The 27,044-nt window shown below is 40.2% G+C and overlaps 2 non-coding genes and 2 pseudogenes across 2 annotated transcripts; 2 read left to right on the forward strand and 2 right to left on the reverse strand.

The window, feature by feature from the left end:
• The window catches only part of LOC100660430 (etoposide-induced protein 2.4 homolog), a 253,196-nt pseudogene that overhangs the window by 207,161 nt on the left and 18,991 nt on the right, over nt 1-27,044 (forward strand).
• On the forward strand, nt 2,069-2,140 carry TRNAA-AGC (transfer RNA alanine (anticodon AGC)). Its single transcript has one exon. It is a non-coding gene; the product is annotated as a tRNA-Ala (tRNA).
• On the reverse strand, nt 7,418-8,558 carry LOC104847018 (etoposide-induced protein 2.4 homolog; annotated as a pseudogene).
• TRNAS-AGA (transfer RNA serine (anticodon AGA)) lies at nt 8,771-8,852 on the reverse strand. Its single transcript has one exon. It is a non-coding gene; the product is annotated as a tRNA-Ser (tRNA).

The following is a 27,044-nucleotide window of genomic DNA, read 5'->3' on the forward strand; positions in this document are numbered from 1 at the left end:
CTTCTCAATTCAGAGACTTATGGATCTTCCTAGAAATTTCCAAATTTAAGTTGCATCTCCAGCTTTGAACTCTCATCACTGTTCCACCCTTTTCATCCCTTAAGTCACGATTTTGCTTATCTACTTGTAGGGCTGAGGATAAAGTTGCTGCACACATAGAATGAGTAACTCTCAACTGATACTGCAAATCTGACTTTCCACAATTGAAATCTTGCTCTTCAGATTCCCACTAAGAAAAGATAGTATGTGAGTACTAAAATATTCCCGGAGCTGCTCCAGGAGAAAGCTGGGCTCAGTAGCCTTTTGTGTATGAGGTAGAAAGCAATATGGGAAAACTGAAAATACCTACACCAAAACAGGGTAGTGATTCCAGATCCTCACACTAGAGGCCTGGTACACTGAGGTCTCCAGGAATTTGACGGGTTCAGCAAGAGTCTATTCAAACCACAAATTGTTGGTCACTTCTTGACCTTTCTTTCTTATTCTTTCCCCTGGATATTAAGCTCAAACACACTAAACTAAGTGGCTGCAAAAATAAGATACTCTATGCCAAAGCTGTCGGAGGATTCTGCTTCTAAGCCCCAACCTGCTTTGCTTGCGCTTGGGATCCGACAACCCTGCTTCCTTGTGGCTTTTTCCAAAACCTCCAATACCAACAATTGCTCTTCCAGAAACACAGAACCATATGCCCGCGTTCCAAAATGCTCAGCTACAGAAAGAGCAGCGACGTGCTCTCAGTCACAAAACTTTTGGTAACGGCATCCTAATCTTTTTGTTGGACATACTTACACTTTGAAAGCCCTTACTTTTAGCCTCTGTCTTGCGGATGGCCTGCAGAAAGAATGGGGATCTTGGTCACTTTCTGCCTGCGCTCCGTTCCGTATCCTATCCGTTCCTAGAGACCCTTCTTCAAACCCTATTCCGCTTCTCTCTGCCAACTACTCCTCTGCTGCTACTTCTGTCCTTGACTCAACGTCCTTCTTTCCCGGACATACACCCGCCTCTCTCCCCTTTTCACTCCCTTCCTGGAGCCCACTCCTCCTCGCATTCCATTCCCAGACAGGCATCTTTTTGACATAGTAGTAACTTAACCTATAAATTCCGGGCACCCATCCCTTCCGTCCACGAAAATCTGGAATTTTCCATCATGTCTGGGTAACAGTCTTACCACATCAGGGATTCGTGGACTTCTCCGCAGGGGCGTAGGGAGAGTTTATCAAGAACTAATTTGTTTTGAATGTTGTACCCTGCACGTAAAGTTCTTCGCTTGTGCTTTCCTCATTAAGGAAGTAATTTGTTGTAAAAGTGAAGTTTTAACGATAGAAGACTCCATTTTCTCCTCTCTCTTCTGCCTTCCGCTTCTTCAAAACCAGAGCTACAGCATCGCGGAGGCAAAACTACTTTTCCAAATCCAGGTGTTGGGCGCAGGGGTTTGTAAAAGCATGGCTGTACGCGTAGCTCTTCGTTTCAGTCTAATTAACCCGTTGCTGTCCTGCCTATCCCGTCCCCATAATGTTTCCAAGGAGCGAACTTCGGGCCTTTCGTTATCAGCTATAGCTCCTTACGACCGTGCCTCCTCGCACCTACTTCCGTCAAATACTTTGAATTAATTAACATCTGGTTTAGTCTTACCTCCCCACCTGGATCTTCATTCCTTCCTAGAACTCCCAGAACTCATCTTTGGATTCCACTGCACTATCTTCTGTGTCTTTCTGCAAGCTTCACAGGCACAGAAGGACTTTTCAAGAAGACATCGGAAGGCTTAATGGAACATTCCATCTCGCGACTCTCCCTCGTGGTGGACTGGAACTGACGTTTCAGGCAACTGGCTAAAAGTAGTCCTTGAAGAAGCCAATGACTGATGGGAGATCTCAGCGACATTAGCCCCGGAATGCGCTTTTTTTTTTTTTTTTTTCCTTCTCCTGGTATAGCTGTGAGGCAGGATCCAATCCAGGAACACAAGAATTGAATAGAATGGATTTTTGCTTGGGAAAACTTGGGTTTCCAAATGTCTGCAGACCATGCTAGCAGTCAGTATTATGGATTGGTCACATAACTTTCTCCCAATGGGGGTGTAGCTCAGTGGTAGAGCGCGTGCTTAGCATGCACGAGGCCCTGGGTTCAATTCCCAGCACTTCCATATTTGGCTTTCTTCTGTCGCATTTGAATGTTGGCAAATTCTTTCATGCTTTCCCTATTTTTCTCTTTGTCAATACCTTTGCCTCTGTTTTTCCTATTCATAGAAAGGATACATAGTTTGATTGTTACTCACATGGACCATAGTCCTGGGCACTCCTTGGGCCTCCCAACCCGACTGCTTAAGCATAATGAAGTTACCAGAAACTGGAGTAAAAGAAGGTGCTCACTCAGGATCTACTGATGCTGAAGCAGCAACATTCCACACGTCATAGACAGCCTATTTTCCTTTATTACAATTTTTCATTATTATTAGCAAGTACAGTTTTGTTTTTTTTTTTTTTTTACAGAGGAAACAGAGATGCAAAGAGGGAGCAGGAAGTGACTGTTGGACAATTTCCTCTTGAGTCTTCTCCTTTTTTCCCTTCACCTATGCCTGTGCCAATGGACAGACTGAAGGTTCAGGAGAAAATTTCCTTCTGGTTTTCTTTTTCCCATTCCTCTTACACTTCCATGCCCACACACATAATCTTGGTCAGCAAAATACAAGTGCAATTGCCAGTCATGGAGGTCTGTGATCTCCACCACAGAAATCTGTGTTCCCAACTCTTTGTTAATAGTGAAGAAATGTTTGGATGCTATCCACAGGTAAGGCATTTCTCAGGAATCCCTGAGTCTTCCAACATCTATGGTTGATAAAATTATTTCCAGAAATGGAAAGAGCTGCTAAGCTCTCTTCAAGCCAGAAAAGTCTTGGGCAAAAAGAGTTGCATTTTTGTATGTGAAAAATATCCTTATTCCCTTTTCCTTAGGAGGAAGGGAACTTTCTGACTTACTGCATTGTAGAGAGAGCAGAGGAGACATAGGCAACCCTGATAGTCTCAAACTACCTCCTAAAAAAAAAAAAAAAAAAAAAACCTCCTGGGCCACCTAAATTCAATGCATCCTAAAGATCTAGTTCAAAACCTTCTTTCACCTTCTCTTCTAGCTCTTCCACACCCACACCCATCTTTCTCCTCCTATCTTCCTCTTTATTTTCTTCATCACATACTGTGTCACCTTCAACTTCACTTTCCTTTTTCCCAGACCCCCTTTATCCTGTATCCAGTGCTTTCTCCTAACAAAAAGTTCCCAGCAGCTCAGTTCACTCCAATTCACTTAGCACAACTTCCTAGGTTAGCGGTGCTCAAACATTGCTGGAAAAAAGGAAACATCTGTGAAGGCTTTTCAACAATACAGATCCCATCCTCTCCATATCCAGTGATTCTCAGTCCATTCTGAAGCTATAAAAGTAGAATCAGGAATGCATATATTCACAAGGTTTTCAGGCAGTTCCCTAGTTTTGGGAACCACTGCCTTCTGATCTAAGACATTTACTTCTCTTTTAACTCTGTACTGGATTACTCACTGTTTACCTGGCAATGTCTTCCTGCTTCTAAGCACCCATGTCAGCTGCTTCTCAGTGCCAACTGAGCCTCAGTGGGTTATTTGAAGGAAGTTAGGGCAGGGGAGACAACTAGTGCTGGGGAGGAACTGAAAAGTTGACATTTAATGTATTTCAATATTCAGGAAGATTCAAACCTCTCACATGTGAGAAATATATCAGAATGAAAACTAAAAGGAAGAGAAGACACAATGATTAAGGATTACCTTCTAAACGTCACCAGTGGGTTGACTGACACCACAAATTTTGGCAAGAGGCTGAAACTCCTATTCTTTTAGCCTCTGCAATGGCTGAGGTTTGGAAGCCAGTTCAGGAGCAGGAGAGGGCTGTTGCAAAAGGTTAATAAGCTTGCAGTTCTTGCTCCACCCCAAATACCTCCCTCACACTTCTTTGTGGTTCTCAGAACTCTAGCTGCAATTTCACAAGAGAAAGCCACTGCTCAATTTCCCGACCAGTGTTTTGGACTCCAGGGTTTACTAGAACAGTGACTGTCTATGACACCATATACTTACTGTTTTTCTCATAGGATCTGTTTCCCAGGCCAACTTTTTGGGTTCTGCTCTTTTTCTCTGCCAGAGAATTATCTGCTGTGACTCTGATAGCCAGAAGTAGTGGAGGGGTAGGACCCTAATAGGATGGTTGACAAATTTGTAGTACCATGAAGACTGTGGAGAAGCAGTAATTAATTCGGAGTGTCAAGCTGAAGCCACTAGAATTAACGCTGGGTATAGGGTTGCTACGAGTCAGAATCGACTCGATGCAATGCTTTGGTTTTTTGGTTGCATTACACAATGGTTAAGGTGATTAGCTGCTGACCAAAATGTTGGTGGTTTGAAACCATCAGCAGCTTCACGGGAGAAAGATGTGGCAGTCGGCATCTGCAGATTTACAGCCTTGGAAACCCTATGGGGTCGCTATGAGTCAGAATGGGCTCCATGGCAGTGGGTATTTTTGGTTTTTCATGCATGCCTGTGGCTGAGACTCCCATTCTTGGATTTTAACTACTCCCTTTTTTTTTTTTTTTTTATCCTTGAAAGGAGTCCTAGTACCTCAAGCAGTGAAAAGCTTAGCTGCTAAGTCAAAGATCGGCAGTCCAATCCATCAGCCACTCTCTAGATACCTTATGCGGCAGCTGGATTTTGGTTTTTCCCTAGGAAAGGAGTCCGTAGGTGTACTTAGTTAATGCTTGCTGTTAGCTGAAAGATTGGAGGTTCCGGTCACCGAGAAGCACCTGGTGATCTACTTCCAAAAAAAATCAGCCATTGAAAACCCTGTAGAGGGCAGTTCTACTCGGACACACATGGGTTTGCCATGACTCAAAATCGACATGAGGACAATTGGTTTTCCCTGGGAAAACATGTCCAAATATGGATTCCCCTTGCGTTATGGAGACTTCTTATCTCTTATGGTTTTTGCCTGCCACGTGAACGTTTTTCTGAGAGGATATTGGGGCTCCGAACCAAATATAGTGAAGTTATGAAGGATAAGAGGAAAACGAGGCCTGTCTGGAGAATCTGTGCTTGGCTGAATGAAAGACGATGATCCAAAGCTGTGTTTCACAGCTTGGGCGACGCTGGGCAAATATCAGTAGCCAAAAACAAGGAGTTAAGAAAAAGAGCACCAAAAAGAAGGAAATCTTATGCACTCAGTTTTGCCCTGAAATAATTTAGATATCAGTATATCCCGAGGTAGCCCCTGGAGCCTCACAAGGGGGCTTTGTGGTTTACAAAAAAGGAAAACCTGTCCACAGGGTCCTTTCAAACCCCTCCACCTTATATTTTGATCTCTTTAATAATAGTGCAAAATGGGAGCTTAAGGTGCAGGCTTTTGTTTTGGGTGATTGAAGAGATTCTGTTAGAATCTGCTTCTTCTTTTCTCCCCTTTCTTGTCGTCTTCTTTCTGCTGTTGCAGTCACATTGGGGGATATAGAAGCTCATAGCATAGAAACGAAGAGTATTCAAGAAAGTCCATTGGATTATCTTTTTACTGTGTATGTGTGCAGGAATTGAATGGAAAATATTAGAAGTGAATTTGCATTCCTTCGAGATTGGATTTAAATAGTGTCGAAGCAGAGAAAAATGTAGCAGTGTGGAGGATTGAAGCCAGGGTCTCATACATGCAAAGCATGTGCTCTACCACTGAGCTACATACACCTCATTCTTGAGGTGCTACAGGCTAACTTTTACCTAGAACTAAGTGTTATTTCCTGAGATTCATGCTTCTTGAGCTTTGGGGTAGTGTTGGTCAGTGTTAAGAGGCATCAGCAGCTGCTTTAGGCAGAAGGAGCTCAGGAACCAGTGAAGGTATTGATTCTTTATAGGGCTTGAAAGTGAAGGAAGATGATTGGAAACGTGTGGGGAAAACAGCCACAGGAGGTTTCCATGGTGGCTTTTTAAAAAACTTGAGTTGTTAAAAGTCTGCCTTCTCTTATGGGTGGCAAAGAATAAAGTCCCCATTTTTAGCTCTTTTGATTTCCTCTATAGTTGTCTTAACCTGAGGCACACAGGTAAAGAAATTAATCTTTTCATGGCCTAAAAGTGTTCACTATATTTGCTGTTTGTGGACAGACACTATGGAAAAGCTCAATATTATCAGTCAGAACAAGTTCAGAAGATGACTGCAGAACAGACCACCAATTGCTCATCTCCAAGTTTAACTCGAAGCTGAAGAAAATTAGAACAAGTCCAGGAAGCCAAAGTGTGACCTTGAGTATATTCCACCTGAATATAGAGACTATCTCAAGAATAGATTTAACACATTGAACACTAATGACTGAATACCAGATGAGTTATAGAATGACATCAAGGACATCATACATAAAGAAAGCAAGAGACATTAAAAGACAAGAAAGAAAAGACCAAAATGGTTGTTAGAAGAGACTATGAAACTTACTCTTGAACACAGAGTAGCTAAAATGAAAGGGAGAAATGATGAAGTAAAAGAGCTGAACAGAAGATTTCAAAGGGCAGCTGAGGAACACAAAGTAAAGTATTATGACAATCAATGGCCATGGAAGCAGCAGTCAAGAAATCAAAACATGCATTTCACTGGGCAAATCTGCTGCAAATGACCTCTTTATTGCTTTTTTCTCCCTATAAGCTCAGTGGGTTTAATAAATTTACCCCTTCAGCTCCTATTTGCAGCACTCAATATTCCTTTGAAATACCAATGGCAATGGCCAACGGTAAGCCTCAGATCTCCAGAGTTTAAAAGTTCAGATTCTCTGAGCATTCTGTGTTTCAGTGGCACTTGTACAGAATCAGTTAACTCCCTGTAGTTGGAATACTTTATGTACCAGTGAAGAAACCCTTTCCCCTTTAATGGGATGGAAGAAAAACCCTCCTGAAAGCCCAACAGATCTGGCTGAGAAGTCTTTCCTCCTGTCCCACCTCTTCAGACTTATTTTTTGCAGTGAAACAAGAGAGATCAAAATCTAACCAGAGTTACAAAAAACAAGACAGTAATGGCTGTAAAGGGAGTGACCAGGAGGCACTCTTTCACCTACCACAGTCAATGCGTGTGCTTCACAGAAAAACAATAGAAATAACAAATCCACAAATTACAACAGCTGACTTTACAAAACCCATTCATCCAAGAGTGGAAGGCAGGGAGGGGAGGTGGGAGAGTAAATGGGACAGAGAGAAAAAGTATTCAAATCAATCCAGGCACAAAGTCTGGCAAATGCTAGAAAATGGCTACAGAAAAACCTGTGCTCCTTTCACACTCATGGTATTAAAAATCCACATACTGGTGTCCAGAGGGTTCTGCTTAGGTGCACCAGAGACAAAATTCCAATTCCTCAGAGAGAACAGAATATCTAAAGCACCCTTGGCAGAAAGAGTCCTGCCTTCCCTGGGTCAGGGGAGGTGAAGAGGGAAAAGAGCTGCCACATCCTCCTTCCAATCGTACCCATCCCCTGCAGGTGGCAGGTGAAGTCAGTGGCCTGCAGCAGTGTTAAGTTTGGCAGGAGATGGATGTGGTGAAGGAAACCTCTCTGCTGAAGTTGAGCAGACTGCAGGTGGACTGTCTTGTGGAAGGGTCTGTTATTTAAGAAGACCCCCAGGGAGAAGAGTCTCAACTGAAAAAAGATATCCTTTGTCAGGGGCCTATGCTTCTCAGGTGCTGGTAATGAATAAAAGAAAGTGAATGGAGAAGAGGCAGCTATTGATAATTTATGAGGACCACATTGCTGTGAGCACAGCCAAGGGCAAACGAAATCCAAGTAATAGGAACAGTATCTTTCTACGCTTGACAACCACTAGTGCATTTCAATTCCCTTACCGAATTAGTGATATCCAAAGCAGTACAGTGAATACAGAAGGGAAACATGCAGAAGACTAACCCGCTGACCAACAAGATGGATGGGAAGAGACTCTCAAACATCCCCTGGAGAAGGAAAAGAGCCTGCAGCAAAAGGTTGAAGACCATATCAGCAATTATTTTGCTGACACTAGGGAATGGGTGAGGCTTCCTCCCTGATACCTCAAATGCCAAGTCAGCTGTATCTTGGAACCAAATGGCACTGAAAACTCTGCTAAGCACAAATAGAGGAGCACCCAAAGAGCACTGAAAATTGATGTGTGGAAGAATTCCAGCCACGGACAAACATCTCCATGTAGTAATGTATCACCAATAATTTGTGCTGTTCCTGACTGAAGCACAGGAATAAACACTTGGTAAAACAAGTGTTTGTTTTTTTTTTTTTTTTTAAAAAAAAAAGAAGGGTCACAAGCAGAATACACCTCCATTCAAGGGCAGCACTCGAAAATTCTACCAACAATACATGGCTCGCTCTCTTGTTCCGGCTTTATACCCTGGGCTCTCCTCTGTGTCAGGGCACTACTTGGCCTTCTTTGACGCTGTTCCTCCCCAGTTACAAAATTGGAGCCTTCGGGTTTGAGACGGTACGGGTACTCCAGATGGAATCCTTGATTCCCCTTGCAAGGTCCTGGAGAAAGGTTTTGACGCTGTCGGCCATCTCTTCTCTATCAACTACACAGGGAGAGAGAAGCGCCTCAAAATCTGTCAGCGTGAATGGCGAAGGTAGCTCTGTGAAGGGTCGGTTCGCCCCCTCCGTGACAAAAAAGAAAAAGCTTTGCGATGGAGCCATCTTGGCGGCTGGCACATGAGTTTCCAAGAAGCCACTCCGAAGCAATGCAGCACGCACAAAAACCAGGGCTCCAACTAGCCCGTAGTCGGCAGGATTCGAACCTACGCGGGGAAACCCCAATGGATTTCTAGTCCATCGCCTTAACCACTCGGCCACGACTACAGCTGGCCCCCTTGAAGTCCTTTTTTCCACCCGGAATCGGACCTGTGCACGTCGCAGCCATTCCTGCACGTGGTCTTCTGGAGTGCAACAGCTGGACGTTATTTATAAGGAAAATTCCAATTAAAAACACAATGAAAAAATGTTCTCCTTCACCACAATGGCTTAAGACAAAAGCACTGAAAATGTTAAGTGCTGCTGATAATATGGAACAACTGAAACTTTCTTACATTTCCGATGACACATCCACACTTGTACATTAAACCCACCACCGAAATATTTCCTGAAACAAAATGTATATAAAACCTGTAACCCTGAAACTTCACAGCTGCATTTAGACCCAAGAAAAATGAATGCTTATTGCCCTTCAATGATAGCACGAAAATGTTTAAAGCAGCATTAGTTGTTTTATATGTATATTAGCAGCAAAATGAATGAAAAAATTGTGATGTACAGTATTAATATAATGGAATATGACAGCTATAAAAAAGAACTACTGCTACTAGACACAATATGAATGTGTCTAATGGAAAATGTATTAAGTGAAAGAATCTGTTCCCAAATGAGCACATATTGTATGATTCTGTTTATAGTATTTCAGAACACAAGAGAACGGTGGTCTGAAGATTGGAATTGATTGGAATAGATCCAACGGAGCTTCTGAGAGCTGAAAAATTCTTTATCTTGGCCTGCATGTTGCTTATATGAGATATACATATGTAATAACTCATTAAGCTGAACCATTAAGTTGTATGCATTTTACTTTTTGTGAACTAAGCCTCAATTTAAGCAAAAAGAAGAAAGAAGGATTTCCTTGGAGATCTTATCACCTCTAGTACATCTTATCTCTTCATCTTCATTAGTGCTGTTCAAATTGTAGTCTGCAGACTGATGCCTTCTAAGAACTCTGTTTTGCCTGTCTGTGGGCATTAGAAACTTTTGTATCAATTTGACTGTGCCAGGACATTGGACTCCTTCTTTAAACAAAGTAGAAACAATTTCACGAATTGGGTGAGTGGAACGTGGTGCTGGCCACTAATCGTCAAGCGCTAGAACTGTGTTGCCACTTATGATATTGTAAGATTGATTGGACACCTAGAACTCAAGAGAATACACAAATCTGAGGAAATATTATTTACTTTTATAATTTGTTATTTTGAAAAGATATCAGTCTTAATTAAGTCTGCTTTGTATATTTATAATTTAACATTGGTAGCTAAAATAAAACAATCAAAAAAGTAAACCAGTCGCTTCCACCTGATCCTGATGAATGATGACCCCTTGTGTGTCAGACTACCATTGTGCTCCATAGGATTTTCAAAGCTGATTTGTTCAGAATTTTTTAGATAGTCCAGGCTTTCTTCCCAGGGGTTCCGGGTGGATTCAACATCTGATTGACTTTCATCCCAACATGTTAACCATTTGTGCCACACAGGGACTCCATTAGCAAAACACGGAAGTAAAATTAATATTATTTATTTATTTTTTATTTGTAACTTTAATTCACTTGTGTGAATCAAGGTTAAGAAGGCTAGAGGAACCAGACGACGAGTGGTGTATGTGCTAGAGAGTTTTGGCCTGAAAAGAGGCCTCGGGTGTGACTGAAAATAAAGAAGGGTACAGAAAATAAAGAAGGAACAGTGTCTTTGGTGACAGCTCTTCTTTCAGAATCAGCTTCTCTGAAATGAAGGAGGAAATCACAGCAGCTGAAGACCATCTGCAAAGCGAATTTTAATAAAACCCCTCCATGTGTCTGGACAGGTTCTCAAACCTCAGTCTCTGATGAGCAAGGGAGTTGAGGCTTTCTGCCTTAACTGCTATTTGATGCAACAGTGATTTTGGATGTTAGTTTTTAAAATATGTCCTCCAAAAATATTTTAGATTCTTCTACAAATTCTTTCTCCCTGGTGTGACGTCCAAGTCTTCTCAGCTTAGAGGAAAAAAATCATCTACATTCCGTTTCTCCCAACTCTACAGTTGGCCTGAAGGAGCCTGGGCCTATGCTGGGGAGATGTTACACTAGGTCTATTAGGGGAGGGAAGAAATTATCAAGTGATATGGCAAAGATATCAACTGCATGTGAATCTCAATACAGAGTTTAAAATGGGTTTGTATGGGCCTAGGAGTGTGCTAAAATATTGTGTAAATGTCATTCTGGAGTGCAGAGGAGGGAAAAAGGAGGAGAGAGAGGAGCATCAGCTGAGAGAGAGAGGAAAGAGGTGGGGTGGAGTGGGGTGAAATGAAATAAAGAGAAAAATGAGAGAGAGGAAGAGGGCAAGGAAAAGAGAAGGAGGCTTGTTCCAGAAGAGGATTCGGTTCCTTTTCCCCCAGACTGCCTGGCCATTGAGAGTGATTCACTGTTCTTTCCTTCCGGGGTAGACATGCTGAGCACTGTGGAGGAGGCACACTAGGTTAAATTTTTGTTTGTGATTCAGGTGTTGTTGGTATTGGTGGCTTCAGTGGGAACTGCAGGGATTTCCTGATTTCAGTGGGTGGATGTGGTGGGAGCAGTGTTGAGAGAAGCGGGATGAGCACTCAGCTTTGAGATTAAGCACCACTGCAACTGGAGAAGTTTACTAGGTTTTGCTTGAAATGAAAATAAAAAAGAAAGCTTCCATTTGTTTGCTCCACATATTTCTAAGTTTTAAATGAAGCCTACGGAAACCCAACATTTTCCTAAAGTAATTCTATCTGGCCCCTCTACTCTTCACATCCTGCTCTCAGCTCAGAAGGAGTCTAAAGAGGGGACTGTGACCACAGAAAGTCAGAGACTCTGTACAATTGCTAATAACTACATTCTCAGTCATGTTTTCCTTAGTCCTAGTATAGGCTCAGAGGCAATGTAGGTTAGTCCTTCTCAAGTCAAGTAGGTGACCTCAAAATTGGCTTAGGGATGGTCTGTGACAGACTGATAGAAGGTAGATAGTTACAGCTTTTGGATAGAAGAAGAATGGGGGGTGATGCATTATAAAAGACCTCTGGGCCATCTGGCTTCTCACCTCTTCTACCATAATCGATACCTCCTTCCCACAGAGAAACTAGCATTTTCCTTGCCTTCAAGCCTTCCTCTGCAGGGCCCCTCTAAAAGATTTTCTCCTATTTAGGTCAAAACACAAAAATCTTTTTAGTTCTTATTCTGGGTTGTATGATCAAATCTACATTGATTCATCAAGATTGTTATTTTTATTCTCAGGATCAGTGATTGAAAACATTCTTAGGGAAAAGTAGAATCATTCCACAAGAAAGTGGCAACTGTCCTGAACAATGTTGACCTTATCTGAGGTCTTTGGGTTAATGCGTCTGTGCTCTCCTCTTTTGACCCATGAGCATTTAGGATTTGTGCTCCGTTTCTTCTTCGGCAGCCTCTTCAAGAGTGAGATTCTCTCAGCCACCCAGAGACTGAGTTCAGGACAGCTGGACAAAGACATTGCTATGCTCTTCCATGGTTTCTTTCCGCTCTATATCCATGTCTCCATATCCACGTCCATGAATGAGAGGTGTACAAGACTTGGCAGTGAGTCTTTGCCTCTACCGCCTAAACCTGGGTTAAGCATCTACTTCTCAATGTTTTAGAACATGACAGAGAAGGAGAAGAGGCAAAGAAAAGGGTCTCTTCTTTGGTAGGACTGAATTCTTCTTTTCCTGACATTATTTGAGAATCCTGTGTTCTTCATTCCACAGAAGGAACATTGATTTTTCCCAAGCACTAGAGCAGGTTTTTCTTCTTTCAGATTCTCTAGCCTCTTAACATTCAGCTTTCCCCCAAGCCCTACTAAATGGGTGTGCAGGCGGTGGCCCATATACCAGTGATTGTTCCGAGTGCTTGGAGAGAATATGTGGATAATAGATGACAACAAATAACTTTGAGTACCACAGTCTTGATGAGTTAGTTAAGAAAGAAATGCCAAGGCCAAAACAACTCAAGAAAGAAGTAAGGTTCTGAAAGTAAGATCTTTGAGCCTGCGTTCTGAGGAAAGAAAAGTGAAGATAGTGGGGCTTGAACCCAAAGCTTCATGCATGCTAAGCACAGTGCTCCACCACTGACCCATGCCACTGGCTAACAACCTGTCTGAGAGGAGTCTTCATAACTATTTTCAGAGTCTTTGAGGACTAAGTAAGGATAAAATCACTCTATGTCCAATTCCATACGCTGCACACATTCATATGTGGACACACCCAGGGAAGGATACCTTAGTGCTATAAAGAAAGATGCTGTTCCTAGTCAATGTTCTTCCACCAGATTGCCTGGAGCCTGCTTCCATTCCATGGCCTGGGTGAATCACATGTTACAACATTCTCTTGGAACTTGTCTGAATATAACTTTTTGTATTCTTTTGACTCTTGGGAACATATTAGTGTTTTACAGAGGCAAATAAGTATATAAAACCAACTCAAGTGTTTGTGAAAATACTGTAAAATTAAAGACAAATAGAAACAAATAAAACTAACGTAATTTGAAAGAATAACATCCACATAGGAGGAAAAAGAGTGCTTTGTCCTCACTGTAAGACAAAAAGAGTGGCAAGCAAATATTAAACTGTACATAGCAGTTCTTTTTCTTTTTTTTTTTAAGTAATGCTACGGGTGGCATACTGTTTAAGAGCTATGGCTGCTAACCAATATGTCGGCAGTTAGAATCCACCAGGTGCTCCTTTGAAACCTTGTGGGGCAGTTCTATTCTGTCCTATAGGGTAGCTATTAGAATGGACTTCACAGCAATAGTAAGGCTAATGGAGGCAGCAATTCTGATATAATTTTGTGTAAATTTTAGGCTTGAGAAAATAAGTACATATTTTGAGGTTGTTGGTAACCAGGGCTCTCACTGTGGGAGATAGAAGGAAAATAAGAAATTGGAATGGAGGAAGGTAAGAAATTCCCTTTTGGTGCTGGATGGGTATTCCTCTGTTGCCCTCAAATTAATTCCAACTCATGGACAGAGACCCCATGTGTTATAGAGCAGAATTGCTCCATAAGGGTTCTTTGGCTATAATCTGTAAGGAGCTGCCCTATGATTAAGCACTGGACTGCTAACCAAAAGGCTGGCCAGTTCGAACCAACCAGGGCTATTTGGGAGAAAGAAAGCAGTCAGTCAGTCAGCTCTGGGAAAGATTACAGCTGTGAGTGGAAATTAGCTCCACCACAATCGTTTTGAGTTTTTGATTAAATCTTTAAGGATTACCAGGGGCACAATTGCAGCTGATTGCTATCCTAAAGATTGGTGGTTCCAGTGGAAGAAAAGGTCGGCCATCTGCTTCCTTTAAGATAACAGCTAACACATGGGTACACCACATGGGATCGACATCAGTCAGAATTGCCTGGATAGCAACCAACAACAATTTTTAAGGAAGCAGATTGCTAGGCCTTTTCTTCCACGGTGCTGCTGAGTAAGTCCCAATTGCCAACCTTTCGGTTACCATTAGGTTACCGAGCACAAACTGTTTAAGCCAGCCAGGAACTTTTCTTATATAGTGTAGTGATTCTTTTTCTACAGGATTTTAAACACATTTCTTGTGGTTAAAACTATCTCTTTCCCCACACACATAATACTAATATCAGAACAGTAATGAAAATCGTAAGTGCAACAACATGTAGCATACAGGATTCCTTGCTCCATCAGTTTCTAGGTTTCCACATTGAATTTCAGTTCCTTATTTACTTTTTTTTTAAATTGTACTTTAGATGAAGGTTTACAGAAAAAACTAGTTTCTCATTAAACAGTACACATGTTGTTTTATTACATTGGTTAACAACCCTATGATATATCAACACTCTCCCTTCTCCACCTTGGATTCCCTATTACTGGCTTTCTTATCCCCTCCTGCCTTCTAGTCCTTGTCCCTGAGCTGGTGTGCCCCTTTATTCTCATTTAGTTTAATGGGCTTGCCTGATCTATGGCTGAGGGTTGAACCTTGAGAGTGACTTCATTACTGAGCTAAAATGGTGTCCAGGGGCCATACTCTTGGTGTTTCTTCTGTCTCTGTCAGGCCAACAAATCTGGTCTTTTTTTGTGAGTTAGAGTTTTGTTCTACATTTTCCTCCATATTTGTCTGACATCCTCTGTTGTGATCCCTATCAGTGCAGTCAGTGGTGGTAGCCAGGCACCATCTAGCTGTACTGGACTCTGTCTAGTGGAGGCTGTGGTAGACGTCACCACACACAAAATATGTAATATCAGAACAGAAATGAATCATAAGTGCAAAACATGTAGCATATTGGAATTCTGTACTCCATCAGTTCCTAGGTTTCCTCATTAAATTTCAGTTCCTTATTTTCAAAATTGTAAATAAAATATGCAAAATGTCAGTTAGCATTTGGTGGAACACCTCAGAACCAAACCAAAACAAATCCATTGTCACCCAATCGATTCTGACTCATGGCAACCCTATGGACAGGGTAGAACTGCTCCATGTGGTTTCCTAGGCTCAAAATCTTTATAGAAGCTGACAGCGATGTTTTTCTCTCCCTGAGCACCTGGTAGGTTGGAAACACAGATATTTTGTTAGTAGCTGAAGTTTTCAGTTCCATTAGAACCCATAGCCTTGGAATACAGATGCTTTTTAAGAAAGTAATTATGCAAAATCCACTTAAGTCGTAGAAACCCTGAATCAAGTGAGGGACCTTCAGATCTTTAGTCTACTGCTCTCCCAACTGAGCTCTTTCTGTAGCCTGAAAATGGCCATTTCAGTCTCTCTTCAAAATATTATCATGGCTGATGTGATCTCAAATATTTTGTCTTATTCTATATTATACACTTGCTCAGAGACAAAATTATAAGGGCTCCGTTGGCGCCTATGTCTGAAAATGGAATTCAGTATTCGGAGACCGTGGATGGGTAGGTAGTGGACAGAGACGGTGACAAAGAGGAGGAATAGGTAAAACAGGGTGATACTTTTCTGCTTAGTAACCTCTGGCTCTTTCACGCTCCAAAACGTGCTCAGAAAACTAAGGGAATTTCAAATGAAATGATTGAGCCTGTTCTTTTTCTCTTCTTTCAGTCCTTCTTTTTCTGTCTTGCTCTTCAATGACACTTGCAAAAGGGTGAAGAGGATTAGTGAGCAGGTTAATGTGGTGGTGGGCTTCTTGCTTCCCTTTGAGGGAATTCTGAGCAAGCAATTTTGTTTTTTCTATTTCCTTCCTTTTTCTGTGTTTTCCATGTGCTGACACAGGTGCCATGGGTGGTGAGGAGATGCATGGAGTGAAAACAGGGAAACATTTCAAGGCAATCCATTGGATAGTGTGCTTAATAGCTATGAGTACCCAAAATGTATATTAAAAAAGAAGAAAACTACAGAACTGTAGGGAATTGTAAAAAGCAGGTGAGTGTGCATGGTTTCAAACCCTCTCAAGGAAAGGACAGTCTCCTACTGAGCCACACCTATCTCATGGAAGAAACCTCATGAAGATCCTCCTTGAAATATTATCCATATTTCTAGAGGGTTTTGGTACATCTAATAGTTGACCAGACAAAAAATCCACTCTTTCAAATCTCACTATTTCTAAACCTCTTAACTACAACAGGAAATAAGTAAAGAGATTGAAGACCAAAAAACACATTCTGCTCCTAGGACATTACACCCCATTTTCCCACCCCAAGTTTCCTGCCCTAGTAAACTGCCTTGCCCATTTTTTCCTCAACTACCGGGAAAGATGTATGATGGAATTTTCTCTTGTGTTTTCAACTTGTCTCTATATCCACTTTTTCTTTTTTTCACTTATTGCAAAGTTTTTCAAGCTCCCTTCTCCTTAAGAAGAGGGGATTAACCACAGTCTAGGAGAAGATATTTCAATACTTACATTTGACAAAGGACCCTTATGTAGAATAGTTGAAGAACTGTTATGAAAAACTAAGAAAAAAGACTGAAACTCAATGAGAAAGAGCAAAGACTAAACATATACTTCACTAAAGAATATACTTAAAGCAAATTAACAAACACAATGAAATGATACTACCTTTCACCAAAACTGCTTTAGTTAAAATAACTTGAGGATATCTAGCATCTCTGATGATACAGAACTGAAACTTTCATACATTACTGATGAGATTGTTAACTGGTACATCCGAACTGGACACTATTTGGAAATATTCCCTCAAACAAAATATGCATACACTCTACAACCCAGAAAGTCCACAGCAGCAATTAGACCTGAAGAAAATGCATGGTTATTGCCCTTGAAAGACATATAAAAGAATGTTCATAGCAGCATTAGCCATTTCAAATGTATACCAGCAGTAAAATGAATGAAAAAAGTGCGATGTCCAGTATTCATACAATGGAATATGAAAGAGCAATAAGAAAGAAATATTGCTTCTAGAAACAGTATGGATGCAACTAATAAAAAACATATTGAGTGAAAGAATCCATACTCAAATGAGTGCATACTGTATGATTTCATTTCTTATATTTCAAAGCACAGGAAAAACTAATCTATGCTAGTAGAGGTCAGAAGATTGGAATTGATTGGGACGAAGTACAAGGGAGCTCCTGGGAGTTGCAAATTTCTTTATCTTGGTCTGGATGTTGGTTCACATGGTATGTATGTATACGTGTATATATATGTATATTTAATAAATCTGAATAATTAAGTTTTATGTATTTCACACTATGAATCTAGCCTCAATTTAAACAGAGAAAAGAAGGAAGAAGGATTTCCTTGAGTATCTTCTCACTTCCAAAAAAAGCCAAGCCCACTGCCATCAAGTGAATTCCAACTTCTAGTAACCCTCTGGGACAGAGAAGAACTGCTTCATAGGGTTTCCAAGGAGCAGCTGGTAGATTTTTTTTTTTTTATTACCTTTTATTGAGCTTCAAGTGAACGTTTACAAATCAAGTCAGTCTGTCACATATAAGTTTATATACATCTTACTCCGTACTCCCACTTGCTCTCCCCCTAACGAGTCAGCCCTTCCAGTCTCTCCTTTCGTGACAATTTTGCCAGCTTCCAACTCTCTCTATCCTCCCATCCCCCCTCCAGACAGGAGATGCCAACACAGTCTCAAGTGTCCACATGATATAATTAGCTCACTCTTCATCAGCATCTCTCTCCTACCCACTGTCCAGTCCCTTTCATGTCTGATGAGTTGTCTTCGGGGATGGTTCCTGTCCTGTGCCAACAGAAGGTTTGGGGACCATGACCGCCGGGATTCCTCTAGTCTCAGTCAGACCATTAAGTATGGTCTTTTTATGAGAATTTGGGGTCTGCGTCCCACTGATCTGCTCCCTCAGGGGTTCTCTATTGTGCTCCCTGTCAGGGCAGTCATCGATTGTGGCCGGGCACCAACTAGTTCTTCTGGTCTCAGGATGATGTAGGTGTCTGGTTCATGTGGCCCTTTCTGTTTCTTGGGCTCCTAGTTGTCGTGTGACCTTGGTGTTCTTCATTTTCCTTTGCTCCAGGTGGGTTGAGACCAACTGATGCATCTTAGATGGCCGCTTGTTAGCATTTAAGACCCCAGATGCCTCATTTCAAATTGGGATGCAGAATGTTTTCATAATAGAATTATTTTGCCAATTGACTTAGAAGTCCCCTTAAACCGTGGTCCCCAAACCCCCGCCTTTGCTCCGCTGACCTTTGAAGCATTCATTTTATCCCGGAAACTTCTTTGCTTTTGGTCCAGTCCAATTGAGCTGACCTTCCATGTATTGAGTGTTGTCTTTCCCTTCACCTAAGGCAGTTCTTATCTACTAATTAATCAGTAAAAAACCCTCTCCCTCCCTCCCTCCCTCACTCCCCCCCTCGTAACCACAAAAGTATGTGTTCTTCTCAGTTTATACTATTTCTCAAGATCTTATAACAGTGGTCTTATACAATATTTGTCCTTTTGCCTCTGACTGATTTTGCTCAGCATAATGCCTTCCAGGTTCCTCCATGTTATGAAATGTTTCACAGATTCGTCACTGTTCTTTATCGATGCGTAGTATTCCATTGTGTGAATATACCACAATTTATTTACCCTTTCATCCGTTGATGGACACCTTGGTTGCTTCCAGCTTTTTGCTATTGTAAACAGAGCTGCAATAAACATGGGTGTGCATATATCTGTTTGTGTGAAGGCTCTTGTTTCTCTAGGGTATATTCCGAGGAGTGGGATTTCTGGGTTGTATGGTAGTTTTATTTCTAACTGTTCAGGGTAACGCCAGATAGATTTCCAAAGTGGTTGTACCATTTTACATTCCCACCAGCAGTGTATAAGAGTTCCAATCTCTCCGCAGCCTCTCCAATATTTATTATTTTGTGTTTTTGGATTAATGTCAGCCTTGTTGGAGTGAGATGGAATCTCATTGTGGTTTTAATTTGCATTTCTCTAATGGCTAATGATTGAGAGCATTTTCTCATATATCTGTTGGCTGTCTGAATATCTTCTTTAGTGAAGTGTGTGTTCATATCCTTTGCCCACTTCTTGATTGGGTTGTTTGTCTTTTTGTGGTTGAGTTTTGACAGAATCATGTAGATTTTAGAGATCAGGCACTGGTTGGAGATGTCATAGCTGAAAATTCTTTCCCAGTCTGTAGGTGGTCTTTTTACTCTTTTGGTAAAGTCTTTAGATGAGCATAGGTATTTGATTTTTAGGAGCTCCCAGTTATCTGGTTTCTCTTCATCATTTTTGGTAATGTTTTGTATTCTGTTTATGCCTTGTATTAGGGCTTCTAGGGTTGTCCCTATTTTTTCTTGATCTTTACCGTTTTAGTCTTTATGTTTAGGTCTTTGATCCACTTGGAGTTAGTTTTTGTGCTTGGTGTGAGGTATGGGTCCTGTCTCATTTTTTTGCAAATGGATATCCAGTTATGCCAGCACCATTTGTTAAAAAGACTATCTTTTTCCCAATTAACTGACACTGGGCCTTTGTCAAATATCAGCTGCTCATATGTGGATGGATTTATATCTGGGTTCTCAATTCTGTTCCACTGGTCTATGTGCCTGTTGTTGTACCAATACCAGGCTGTTTTGACTACTGTGGCTGTATAATAGGTTCTGAAATCAGGTAGAGTGAGGCCTCCCACTTTCTTCTTCTTTTTCAGTAATGCTTTGCTTATCCGAGGCTTCTTTCCCTTCCATATGAAGTTGGTGATTTGTTTCTCTATCACCTTAAAAAATGTCATTGGAATTTGGATCGGAAGTGCACAGTATGTATAGATGGCTTTTGGTAGAATAGACATTTTTACTATGTTAAGCCTTCCTATCCATGAGCAAGGTATGTTTTTCCACTTAAGTATGTCCTTTTGAATTTCTTGTAGTAGAGCTTTGTAGTTTTCTTTGTATAGGTCTTTTACATCCTTGGTAAGATTTATTCCTAAGTATTTTATCTTCTTGGGGGCTACTGTGAATGGTATTGATTTGGTTATTTCCTCTTCAGTGTTCTTTTTGTTGATGTAGAGGAATCCAAGTATTTTTTGTATGTTTATCTTATAACCTGAGACTCTGCCAAACTCTTCTATTAGTTTCAGTAGTTTTCTGGAGGATTCCTTAGGGTTTTCCGTGTATAAGATCATGTCATCTGCAAATAGTGATAATTTTACTTCCTCCTTGCCAATCCGGATGCCTTTTATTTCTTTGTCTAGCCTAATTGCCCTGGCTAGGACTTCTAGCAAGATGTTGAGTAAGAGCGGTGATAAAGGGCATCCTTGTCTGGTTCCCGTTCTCAAGCGAAATGCTTTCAGGTTCTCTCCATTTGCAGTGATGTTGGCTGTTGGCTTTGCATAGATGCCCTTTATTATGTTGAGGAATTTTCCTTCAATTCCTATTTTGGTGAGAGTTTTTATCATAAAAGGGTGTTGGACTTTGTCAAATGCCTTTTCTGCATCAATTGATAAGATCATGTGTTTTTTGTCTTTTGTTTTATTTATATGGTGGATTACATTAATGGTTTTTCTGATATTAAACCAGCCTTGCATACCTGGTATAAATCCCACTTGATTGTGGTGAATTATTTTTTTGATATGTTGTTGAATTCTATTGGCTAGAATTTTGTTGAGGATTTTTGCATCTATGTTCATGAGGGATATAGGTCTGTAATTTTCTTTTTTTGTAATGTCTTTACCCGGTTTTGGTATCAGGGAGATGATGGCTTCATAGATTGAGTTGGGTAGGATTCCGTCATTTTCTATGCTTTGAAATACCTTTAGTAGTAGTGGTGTTAACTCTTCTCTGAAAGTTTGGTAGAACTCTGCAGTGAAGCCGTTCGGGCCAGGGCTTTTTTTTGTTGGGAGTTTTTTGATTACCGTTTCAATCTCTTTTTTTGTTATGGGTCTATTTAGTTGTTCTACTTCTGAATGTGTTAGTTTAGGTAGGTAGTGTTTTTCCAGAAATTCATCCATTTCTTCTAGGTTTGCAAATTTGTTAGAGTACAATTTTTCGTAATAATCCGATATGATTCTTTTAATTTCAGTTGGGTCTGTTGTGATGTGGCCCTTCTCGTTTCTTATTCGGGTTATTTGTTTCCTTTCCTGTATTTCTTCAGTCAGTCTAGCCAATGGTTTATCAATTTTGTTAATTTTTTCAAGGAATCAGCTTTTGGCTTTGTTAATTCTTTCAATTGTTTTTCTGTTCTCTAATTCATTTAATTCATTTAGTTCAGCTCTAATTTTTATTATTTGTTTTCTTCTGGTGCCTGATGGATTCTTTTGTTGCTCACTTTCTATTTGTTCAAGTTGTAGGGACAGTCCTCTGATTTTGGTTCTTTCTTCTTTTTGTATTTGTGCATTTATCGATATAAATTGGCCTCTGAGCACTGCTTTTGCTGTGTCCCAGAGGTTTTGATAGGAAGTATTTTCATTCTTGTTGCATTCTATGAATTTCCTTATTCCCTCCTTGATGTCTTCTATAACCCAGTCTTTTTTCAGGAGGGTATTGTTCAGTTTCCAAGTATTTGATTTCTTTTCCCTAGTTTTTCTGTTATTGATTTCTACTTTTATTGCCTTGTGGTCTGAGAAGATGCTTTGTAATATTTCGATGTTTTGGATTCTGCAAAGGTTTGTTTTATGACCTAATATGTGGTCTACTCTAGAGAATGTTCCATGTGCACTAGAAAAAAAAGTATACTTTGCAGCAGTTAGGTGGAGAGTTCTGTATAAGTCAATGAGGTCAAGTTGGTTGAATGTTGTAATTAGATCTTCCGTGTCTCTATTGAGCATCTTTCTGGATGTCCTGTCGTTCTCCGAAAGTGGTGTGTTGAAGTCTCCTACTATAATTGTGGAGGTGTCTATCTCACTTTTCAGTTCTGTTAAAATTTGATTTATGTATCTTGCAGCCCTGTCATTGGGTGCATAAATATTTAATATGGTTATGTCTTCCTGATCAATTGTCCCTTTTATCATTATATAGTGTCCTTCTTCATCCTTTGTGGTGGATTTAAGTCTAAAGTCTATTTTGTCAGAAATTAATATCGCTACTCCTCTTCTTTTTTGCTTATTGTTTGCTTGATATATTTTTTTTCCATCCTTTGAGTTTTAGTTTGTTTGTGTCTCTAAGTCTAAGGTGTGTCTCTTGTAGGCAGCATATAGACGGATCGTGTTTCTTTATCCAGTCCGAGACTCTCTGTCTCTTTATTGGTGCATTTAGTCCATTTACCTTCAGCATAATTATAGATAAATAAGTGTTTAGTGTTGTCATTTTGATGCCTTTTTATGTGTGTTGTTGACAATTTCATTTTTCCACATACTTTTTTGTGCTGAGATGTTTTTCTTAGTAAATTGTGAGATCCTCATTTTCGTAGTGTTTGACTTTATGTTTGTTGAGTCGTTACGTTTTTCTTGGCTTTTATCTTGAGTTATGGAGTTGTTATACCTCTTTGTGGTTACCTTAATATTTACCCCTATTTTTCTAAGTAAAAACCTAACTTGTATTGTTCTATATCGCCTGGTATCACTCTCCATATGGCAGTTCTATGCCACCTGTATTTAGTCCCTCTTTTTGATTATTGTGATCTTTTACCTATTGACTTCAGTGATTCCCTGTTATGAGCCTTTTTTTTTTTAATTAATCTTAATTTGTTTTTGTGATTTCCCTATTTGAGTTGATATCAGCATGTTCTGTTTTGTGACCTTCTGTTGTGCTGGTATCTGATATTATTGGTTTTCTGACCAAATAATATCCTTTAGTATTTCTTGTAGCTTTGGTTTGGTTTTTGCAAATTCTCTAAACTTGTGTTTATCTGTAAATATCTTAATTTCGCCTTTATATTTCAGAGAGAGTTTTGCTGGATATATGATCCTTGGCTGGCAGTTTTTCTCCTTCAGTGCTCTGTATATGTCATCCCATTCCCTTCTTGCCTGCATGGTTTCTGCTGAGTAGTCTGAACTTATTCTTATTGATTCTCCCTTGAAGGTGACCTTTCTTTTCTCCCTGGCTGCTTTTAAAATTTTCTCTTTATCTTTGGTTTTGGCAAGTTCTATGATAATATGTCTTGGTGTTTTTCTTTTTGGATCAGTCTTAAATGGAGTTCGATGAGCATCTTGGATAGATATCCTTTCGTCTTTCATGATGTCAGGGAAGTTTTCTGTCAGGAGATCTTCAACTATTTTCTCTATGTTTTCTGTCCTCCCTCCCTGTTCTGGGACTCCAATCACCCGCAAGTTATCCTTCTTGATAGAGTCCCACATGATTCTTAGGGTTTCTTCATTTTTTTAAATTCTTTTATCTAATTTTTTTTTGAGCTATGTTGGTGTTAATTCCCTGGTCCTCCAGATTTCCCAGTCTGCATTCTAATTGCTCGAGTCTGCTCCTCTGACTTCCTATTGCATTGTCTAATTCTGTAATTTTATTGTTAATCTTTTGGTTTTGTACATCCTGTCCCTCTATGGATTCTTGCAACTTATTAATTTTTCCACTATGTTCTTGAATAATCTTTTTGAGTTCTTCAACTGTTTTATCACTGTGTTCCTTGGCTTTTTCTGCACTTTGCCTTATTTCGTTTCTGATGTCTTGAAGCATTCTGGAAATTAGTTTTTTATATTCTGTATCTGATAATTCCAGGATTGTATCTTCATTTGGGAAAGATTTTGATTCTTTTGTTTGGGGGGTTGTAGAAGCTGTCATGGTCTGCTTCTTCACGTGGTTTGATATCGACTGCTGTCTCGGAGCCATCACTGGGAAACTTGTTTTTCCAGAAAATCCGCTGACTGGGACGCTGGCTCCACGCTCCGAAAACAGTCGCTGCATCCCCGTGTTTGTTCGTTTTCTGTCTCTAAATCTGTGTTTGTTGTTCAGGGTTCATAGATTGTTATGTATGTCATCAATTCACTTGTTTTTCCAAGTCTTTGTTGCAAGAGGGATCCGAGGTAGTGTCTACCTAGTCCGCCATCTTGGCCCCACCTCCCAGCTGGTAGATTTGAACAACCAACCTTTTGGATAGCAGCTGACCTTTTAACCACCTCACCACTAGGGCTCCTCTCTAGTATATCTTACGTCCTCATTGTTGCTGCTGTCAGGTGCAGTGAAGATGATTCTGACTCATGGTCATCACATTAGCGCTGTTCAAATTGTGGTCTGCAGACTGGTGCCTGTCTAGGAACTGTTTTGTACCTTACTTTGAGCATTAGAAACTTATGTATCAATTTGACAGGCCAGTACATTTGAATTCAGTTTTTAAGTAAGGTAGAAACAAAATTGTATGTAAATCGGAACAGTTAGGTATGGTTCATATCTAATGTCATTTAGTCAAATGTTTGTTTTAGTATATAATTTAGTATTTTGGGTACTACCTTTCTATATGTGGAAACCCTGGTGGCCCAGCGGTAAAGTGCTATGTCTACTAACCAAAAGGTTAGCAGTTCCAATCCACTAGGCGCTCCTTCGAAACTGTATTATGGAAACCCCAGTAGCATAGTGGTTAAGAGCTATAGCTGCTAACCAAAAAAGGTCAGCAGTTCGAATCCACCAGACACTCCGTGGAAACTGTATGGAGCAGTTATACTCTGTCTATGGGGTAGCTATGAGTCCAAATCTACTCATCAGCAATGGGTTTGGTTTTTTGGTATTTTTTTTTATGTGTAAAAAACATTAAACACTTCCAGATACACTAAATCGTCTTTAATGTAATAATAATATATTTTGATGCAAATCACAAAGCTGCACCCGTTTGTTGTTTCAATTCGTTGTATATAACTCAAATTTTTAATATAATAGGCTTTATAAAGGATGATTCATTACTAAAAGTTGTATGTAAGTTGGACTTTTGTAACCTGGACTTGTTTGTAATTAGAAAATTGTCCCCCAACCATGTCTAGACCTCACCTCTGTTCATTTTGAGTGGGACCATGTTGAACTAGATCACACCACCTATATCCGTTCCCCAGCTGCTCTTCATAATAGCTAAGGGAACTTTGACAAATTGCTTTAGCTCACTGGGACTCAATTTCCAATACGTGAAATGTAAATAATAATAAGCCTATCTAACAGAGTTGATGTGAGGACTTAATGAGTAAATATACATAAAATACTTTAGAAAGGTATCTGGCACATAAAAAAGCAATCATTAAAGTTCATCATCATCGTTGTTGTTGATGTTACTTGCTGAGGAGTCGATTCCAACTCATCGGGACTCCATGCATTACACAGTAGAAGTGCTCCATAGGATTTTCTTGGCTATAACCTTTGTGAAAGCAGATCACTCAGCCCATCTTCTAAGGTACCACTGGGTGGGTTGGAACCTCCAACTTTAGGCTAGCAGTTCAGTGCAAACCAAATGTGCCACCTAGGAACCACACTTCTATCATTGTTCTCATTATTCTTATTTTTGAACAATTGTTTTGTGTCAAGTACTCAATTCTTTCAACAACACTAAGTATTATCTAAAATCTACAGAAAAATGTTCCAAGCGTTAAAACAAAATAAGTGATTTATACTAGCAAGTAAATAAAATATGTTCTTTTTCCTAAATGAAGAGATGACATATGGGACATTCACACTTCAGTTGTAAAATTACAAACCTAGAGTATCTTCCACTCATCTAATTGTTTTACAGTAGTCCATGACCTTAGTACCCCTACCAACTTCTTTATTTTCCCACTTTCTTTTTACAGCCACTGCATCCAACTCCCCAAAGGTTTACACCTGTGACCTTCTCCGGTGAAATGTCCTTGGTTTGGAGACACCTAGTAGATTATGCCACCACTCCATTCCCAGCAGCAACCAGTGACTGACTGGAGGAGGTGGTAAGTGCAAAAGCTCAAACCCCTTGACTCAAGGACAACTCGGCTATGCGATTTATGTCCCAGTGCCCCTTTCACATAAAACAAACAAACAAAAACCCAAACCCATTGCCAATGAGTTGACTCCAAGTCATAATGACATGGGTCAGGCCAAATCCAGACTTTACCTAAGAACATATTATTGCTTGGCTACTGTCCTTTCCCATCCTTAAAGAAGACTCCCTCAATAAATCACGTACCGCTCAATCCCTGTCTCACACTCCTAATATTTCTCAGACAGGCAGCAGGCTGATAAAACTACTCAGCTGTAAACACATGCTACCTTTATGAAAATGGGAGGATGACTGTGAAAGGATGACTCCAATGGCAGAACCATAAAACCACAGAACCTTAGTTCCAGGCCTTGAAAGCTAATGTTTTTTGCCTGGCTAGATTTAGACATTTCTTGAGACCAATGGCTCCTTTCTTTTCTTTCAATTTCATCCATTTTTAATTGGAATGTCTTTCTTGAGACCAATGGCTCCTTTCTTTTCTATCAATTTCATCCAATTATAATTGGAATGTCTATAACTATTACCTTATACCTGTCCCATCACTGTATTCTTGGGAGCAGATAACTTATTTCTTAAATTTCACAGATTCACTGATAGAGGGGAATTTTATCTCAGGATGGATTATACTCAGAGCCTCAGCCTTACCTAATTTAGAGAATTTAAGTGAAAAGATTTGGGACTTTTGAGCTGAAGAGATTTAGATGAGATTTTGGACTTTGAGTTGATACTGTAACGGACTGAGATTTGGGGGGATGTTGGGATGAAATGAATGTTTTTGCATGAGGGACAGGTGTGAATATTTGGAGACCAGAGGGCAGACTGGTAGGTGTAATAATGCCCCAGCAAAGATTTCCATGTTGAGATATCCAAAAACTGTGAATATGTTACCTTACAGGGCAAAAAGGACTTTGCAGATTCGATTAAGTTGAGGATGTTGCCATGGAAAAATTAATCTCGATTTCCTGGGTGGACCCAAAATAATCACAGGTCCCTTAGAA

Source organism: Loxodonta africana, chromosome 1, assembly GCF_030014295.1.
Source record: "Loxodonta africana isolate mLoxAfr1 chromosome 1, mLoxAfr1.hap2, whole genome shotgun sequence".
Lineage (NCBI taxonomy): Eukaryota > Metazoa > Chordata > Mammalia > Proboscidea > Elephantidae > Loxodonta > Loxodonta africana.